Source organism: Glycine soja, chromosome 17 (genome assembly GCF_004193775.1).
Source record: "Glycine soja cultivar W05 chromosome 17, ASM419377v2, whole genome shotgun sequence".
NCBI lineage: Eukaryota > Viridiplantae > Streptophyta > Magnoliopsida > Fabales > Fabaceae > Glycine > Glycine soja.
The window spans coordinates 30,701,081-30,707,803 of NC_041018.1; the positions used below are offsets into that span (position 1 = coordinate 30,701,081).

At 37.6% G+C, this 6,723-nt stretch overlaps 1 non-coding gene across 1 annotated transcript; it reads right to left on the reverse strand.

Moving 5' to 3' along the window:
- Positions 1–6,041: 6,041 nt before the first annotated feature.
- On the reverse strand, positions 6,042–6,148 carry LOC114394370. The gene has a single exon (XR_003662769.1). It is a non-coding gene; the product is annotated as a small nucleolar RNA R71 (small nucleolar RNA).
- Between the last annotated feature and the right edge of the window lie 575 nt (positions 6,149–6,723).

Consider the following 6,723-nt stretch of genomic DNA (forward strand, 5'->3'; position numbering starts at 1 on the left):
TCAGATTCATTTGATGCTCTAGTCCTTTTATTCGCCTGTAGAGCTCTTCATTGTTACGTTTCAACAAATGTTGCATTTGTGTAGTCATCGCGTCCAGTAATAAGCATTGAAATCCGTCCAGTTGATGATATACACCACCATTGTCACTAGCTCCTGCCATGATTAAGGAACAAAGAATTTTGCAGTAATTTTAAAAAAATAATTCAGGACCTCACCACACTCTACTCACGTGTTTCTCTCTTTGATGGTAGTTCACTCATGTTTGATGCTCTCAATATAGGCTTTTGTGTAATGTATTCCCTTTTGCCTTTTACCACTCGTGTTCACTCTTAAGTTCCTGGATGGACCAAATTAGAGACACAAGGTGATATAAAATAAAAAGAAAGACAATATAATTATGACAGACTGAGTAACAGATTTGATTTGGGATAACAACTTGGACTTGATTTGGATAGCAGATTGGATTTGATTTGGATAAAAGATCAGATTTGATTTGGATAGCAAATTAGATTGGATTTGGATAACAGATAAGATAACAAATATGACCAGTAAACTTCAAATGCTCATAACTTTTGCTACGGTTGTCCGTTTGAGGCCCACTATATATCAAAATGCTCAGAATTTAGAGGAGAATCTAGACAAAGGAATTTGGTACATGATTTTCTGCCAAAACAAAGCCTCTAACTGCCTCAATTTCGTGTTCAAAGATCAAACACCCACTTTTTTTTGCTTCTTTTCTTCTCTTTTTTGTTTTTAAAAATTTCTGCAACTTTTTTTTTTACTTGAAACAGAACTCAAACAGATTTTTTTTTACACACAGTCTGAAAGACACAAGAAACAAAAACAAGAACAAAAACGTGACAAGAACAAGAACTAGAACGAAACAAAAACACAAACAAGAACGCAACAAGACACAAACAAGAAAACAAATAACAGAACAAGGACAAAACACGAACCTGGAAAAATTACAAAGAAAAATAATAGGATAGGATAAAACCTGTATTAAGAGTTGAAGCTCTGATACCAGATGATGTGAACCTGACTAGGAGCGGATTGTTTGATACAGGCTACGGAGTTTTGGATGACCCCACTTCTAGTGAAGGAAGATAAGTCAGAGTAGATGCCACAAGGATTACCTTGATAAGTTTGAGATAGGTTCAACAAGGAACCCAGAGAGAAGCTCTCATCAAATTTTATGAAAATGCCAAAAGTTCCTTTTTATTGAAAACAAAAACCAATACTTATAGTGTGTCTGAACAAAAAGATAAAAATAGACACAGGCCTTCTAAACAGTTTGCGCCAAAATTACAATAAATAAAAATTATTAATAAAAATAGAACATATTTATTATGGGCCTTCAGCAACAATTAATAGTCTTGATAATGTCTTTGCCTCTGGGCTTTCATCCTTTTCCACTTGGGGGCTTTGTCCTTCTCCACTTGGGCCTTCGTCCTTCTCCACTTGGGCCTTCGTCCTTCTCCACTTGGGCCTTTAGCCTGTATTTTGCCAGTTTCAGGATTCTCATCACAAGGACAAGGTATGGAAGAAAAATATGGAATGAGTAGCTAAATCCCAAAGGAGTAGAGGAGCAATGGGGAATAAGTGGAAATTAAGTACAAGTAGTATACCCAAACCCTCTAATATCAACCAAGGCTCCCAAATCAAGTCCTCATAACAAGACCTCATTTATTCAACTGCACTTCTTTTCTTCTTCTCTTTTTTTTTTGAACAGTACGAATTTGTAGAATTTGCAGCAATTGAAATATATTTTTTTTTCAATTTTTTTTAAGACAGTACGAATTTGAAGATTAAAGCAAGAAGTAGGCAATATATATATACATCAAGCATGGCCAAAAATCATATCTTCCAATGAAACATACCCCCCCCCCCCCCCCCCACACTTATTCCCAGCTTATTCCCAAAACAATTCCAAAGCTCCAAAATTCCTTAAGGGTAAGGTGATATCATGGTTTTTCACTTAAGGCTTGTAATGAGCTTCAAAACAAAGAAAGGGGAAAATAGGCTAAAGGGGCTATCATAGGAATTAATTCAAGGTAAGTTCATTTGGCTAGAAGCTTATAAGAACAAAATTTCCTAAATCATTTCCAAATATGCATGTCAATTAGGAAGCATCAACAAGAATCAAGCCAAGGCTATTGTGCAAGCAATCAATGGGGGCAAAACACACCAAAAGATTATGATGATGGATGGCTCAAATTCTCACAAAGGTACACTTATCACTTTCAAATTGAGCTTTCAAAACTATCATGACATGTAGAGGAAAAACAAGGATTTCAAATCACAAAATGTCAAGAGACTTATATTTTCAGAACAATTACCCATTACTTGAACATATCCTATAATTCAAAGAAAAACATGCAAATTTAACACAACAAAACTAACAAAATTAAACTAATTTAACACAACTATGAAAACCAAAACCAAAGAAAACTCCCCTCATACTTAAACAACACATTGTCCTCAATGTAGCACAATTAAAAGATTAAAAGCAATTAAACCATCAAATAGAATCGGACAAATGTAATAAAAGTAAAGAAGGAGATAGGAAAAGAAAAACTCCCTAAGTCATGGCGGAAAAGAAGTAAGTTGAAGTAAGGAGATCTTTTGAGCAAGGAAAACCCCCAATGTGTAATTGGATGCATCGCACATTAGCTCAAATGAGGCTATCCAATCAGGTGCCTCCTTTTGCAACAAGTTGGATAGTGGAAGGGCTACATTGCTAAAATCTCTTATAAAGCGCCTGTAGAATCCTGCATAACCAAGAAAAGATCACACCTCTCACACACAAGAGGGGTAAGGCAATTGTGAAATAATAGAAATTTTTCTACTTCAATGCCCTTATTGGAAATAATGTGGCCTAAAACTATACCTTGCTCAACCATAAAATGACATTTTTCAAAATTTAGAACAAGGTTAGTTTCAGTGCATCTATTCAAAACCTTTTCCAGACTATCCAAACAAATATCAAAAGAGGATCCATATACAGTGAAATCATCCAAAAACACCTCTATGAAATTTTCTAAAAAATCACTAAAAATACTAATCATGCACCATTGGAAGGTACCAGGGGCATTGCACAGGCCAAAAGGCATCCTCCTATAGGCAAAAGTGTCGAATGGGTAGGTGAATATGGTCTTTTCCTGATCCTCGGGAGCAACTGTGATTTGCATATAACCAGAAAAACCATCAAGGAAACAATAGTGAGATTTACCTACCAGGCGTTCAAGCATCTGGTCAATGAATGACAGTGGAAAATGGTATTTTTTGGTAACCTGGTTCAGCCTCCTATAGTCGATGCATACTCTCCAACTGTTCTGCAGTCGAGTAGGAATCAACTCATCCTTCTCATTTTTTATCACGGTGAGGCCGTGATGTGCCATCATTTTCTTCTATTTTCTAAACCCTTTTTGCACCATTTTAATTATTGATTGGTCTTAATTGTCAATTAATTAGGCAGTTTTATTATTTGGGCTCATTTAGCTAATTTGATGTTTTTAATCTAATTTCAGGAATTAATGAAACATTGGGCTTAATCCGGATTTTGGTTGTGGACTTGAAGAGGGCAAATAAAGCAGCGCTTACCTTAGTTAATTTCTAATTAGGAAATTTCGCAATTTTATTTTATGTTGTTCAGTGTTTATTTCGTTTTGGGCCAGAGTATTGTAATAGGGCCCAGTGACTTTGAGTGACTCTTTTTAAATAGCTGCCTTGGGATTCGTGCAGGGCATTCTATTCTGCTATGCTATTTTCATTATTCAGAGCTTTGGTTTTAGGTTTTCACGTTTTTCTGTGCCCTTGTTACAGTTTTCGTTCTTAATGCAAATTTCCGTTTTATGCTTCTAATTACGAGTTCATTCTTGCTTCTTCTTCTACTTTCATTTATGTTTCTGTTCATTTACGTTCTTGTTCATTTACGTTTCTGTTCATTTACGTTCTTGTTCATTTACGTTTCTGCTTCATGTTTCATTTGCGTTTTCTGTTTGAATCCATGGAAGGCTAGATTTTCTGGTGTTGTTTCCTTTTGAGGACGAAGCCCAACTCTCTTTGAGGTTTCGTTTGTAATGTGGTTTCCTGGCAGTTTTCCCTTCACCAGTTATCCCAATTTCGTGAATATTAATCAGTGCACGCTTCGTGTTCGATTAATTGCCTCTGAGCCTAACTTGCGTTCATGCTTAATGGACGAAGGGCTAACTGGTGTATGTGGTGCCTAATCACGTATTGAAAACCCTAAGTTGATTTTCGCTTAGTAAATTGAAATAGGGTTGGATTAAGTGGTTGACTGTTAGGGACGAATTCTCCATAACCTAGGATAAGAGAGTGGCTTCTGAATCAGAGGAAACAACCCGTTTTTAATATTAGTAGTTTCGTATTCCATTTTATTTGTTCTGCTCTTTAATTACCAAACAACCAAACCCCCCCCCATCTTTACTGTTACTGCAAGTATATTATGAACATTTGGCTTGTCACTGCTCGTTGGGAAACGACCTAGGATCACTTCCTAGTTACTGCATTTTCATGTTTATTTGATTCGGGTACGGCCTCGATCAAATTTGGCGCCGTTGCCGGGGAGCAGTGTCCAAAGGTTCATAATAGCTAGCTAGTGTTGTGTGTTTAATCCTTTCGTGTTTTATGTTTAATTGTTAGTATTGTGTTAGTATGTGTGTTAGTGTTGTTTAGTGTCCTGGTATTTTGTTTAATGTGTGTTCTGTTTCAGTTTTCCCATTAAGCGTTTCCCCTGTTTCAGTCCAGTCTTGGGTGTTTTGCTGTGAAGATTGTGCTTGAAAACAGAGTAGTAGTAGAAATCAGCTTGCGGAAAAACAGAGTAGTAGTAGAAATCAATTAGAGACGGATTTTAGCGACCACCCATGCTGAATTAATTGGGATTTTTTGTTTTAGTAGCTAGGGTTGTTATTTTTGGCTGAATTTTTTTGTGGTAACTTCTTTTAATCTATATTTTGTGGGAAAAATAGCTAGAGCCTTTAGTTTGGTCAGATTTGAAAGTTCCAAAAAACTAGCAAATTTTGTGTTTGTCAAAACTTCAAATGGCCATAACTTTTGCTCCGGTTATCAGAATCGCAATTATTATATATGCATTTGGGGTAGAAAAAAATTTCCTACGCCGTGGCAGCCTGCCGTAGGCTGGCTGAGGTCTCCATCGTCCAAAAAAAGCGATTCTGTCAAAAGTTTTTTATTTTTCAAGTTTTATTCACTTATTTTTCTTAACCTACCAATTTTAGCTTTCATAGTTAGACTTTGCATTTTTGTCTAAAATTTTTTGTGCTATCTTCTCATCATTTTATAAGGTTGCTCACAAAATTTCAAGTCATTTGGATATCATTTGAGGGTAGCTGTAGTTCAAACCTACACCTTTATTTACATGACAAGGCAACTAGTTGTGTGCATGCTGAATGTAGTGTATGACTAGAGGCAATCCATCTGACTTACAACCCTTTGATCCTGAGATAGATAGGACATTTCATAGATTAGTTAGGCATCATTTTTTACCTTTTGATCATTCTGAGCATTCCATAACTGGTGAATCTGTGCATTCTGTTATTGGTGATTTTGAACATCCTGATCTTGAGCATTATAATTTTGAGCATTCTGATTCTGAGCATTCTGATTTTGCACATTCTGAGAACATGGCACAACCTCCACCTCGTGAGAGGACTCTAAGGGAAATGGCTGCACCTGATTTCACCTATGAAAGCTTGTGCATCCAATACCCTGATGAGGATGTCCCATATGTTCTTAAGACTGGACTGATTCATTTGCTTCCAAAGTTTCATGGCCTTGCAGGTGAAGACCCGCACAAACATTTGAAAGAATTTCACATTGTCTGCTCCACCATGAAACCCCCAGATGTCCAAGAGGATCACATATTTCTGAAAGCTTTTCCTCATTCATTAGAGGGAGTGGCAAAGGACTGGTTGTATTACCTTGCTCCAAGGTCCATCATGAGCTGGGATGACCTTAAGAGAGTATTCTTAGAAAAAATTTTCCCTGCTTCCAGGACCACAGCCATCAGGAAGGATATCTCAGGTATTAGACAACTCAGTGGAGAGAGCCTGTATGAGTACTGGGAGAGATTTAAGAAACTATGTGCCAGTTGCCCCCACCATCAGATTTCAGAACAGCTTCTTCTCCAATATTTTTATGAAGGACTCAGTAATATGGAGAGAAGTATGATAGATCCTGCCAGTGGTGGAGCCCTTGGAGACATGACTCCTGCTGAAGCCAGAAATTTAATTGAGAAGATGGCCTCCAACTCCCAGCAGTTTAGCGCCAGAAATGATGCCATAGTCATTAGAGGAGTGCATGAGGTAGCTACAAACCCATCTGCATCATCTGAAACTAAGAAGCTTGAAGGCAAACTGGATGCGTTGGTCAACTTGGTAACCCAGCTGGCCTTGAATCAGAAATCTGTACCTGTCGCAAGGGTTTGTGGCTTGTGCTCCTCTGCTGACCACCATACAGACCTTTGCCCTTCCATGCAGCAACCTGGAGCAATTGAGCAGCCTGAAGCTTATGCTGCAAATATTTACAATAGACCTCCTCAACCTCAGCAGCAAAATCAACCACAGCAGAGCAATTATGACCTTTCCAGCAACAGATACAACCCTGGATGGAGGAATCACCCTAACCTCAGATGGTCCAGCCCTCAGCAACAACAACAATAGCCTGCTCCTTCCTTCCAAAATG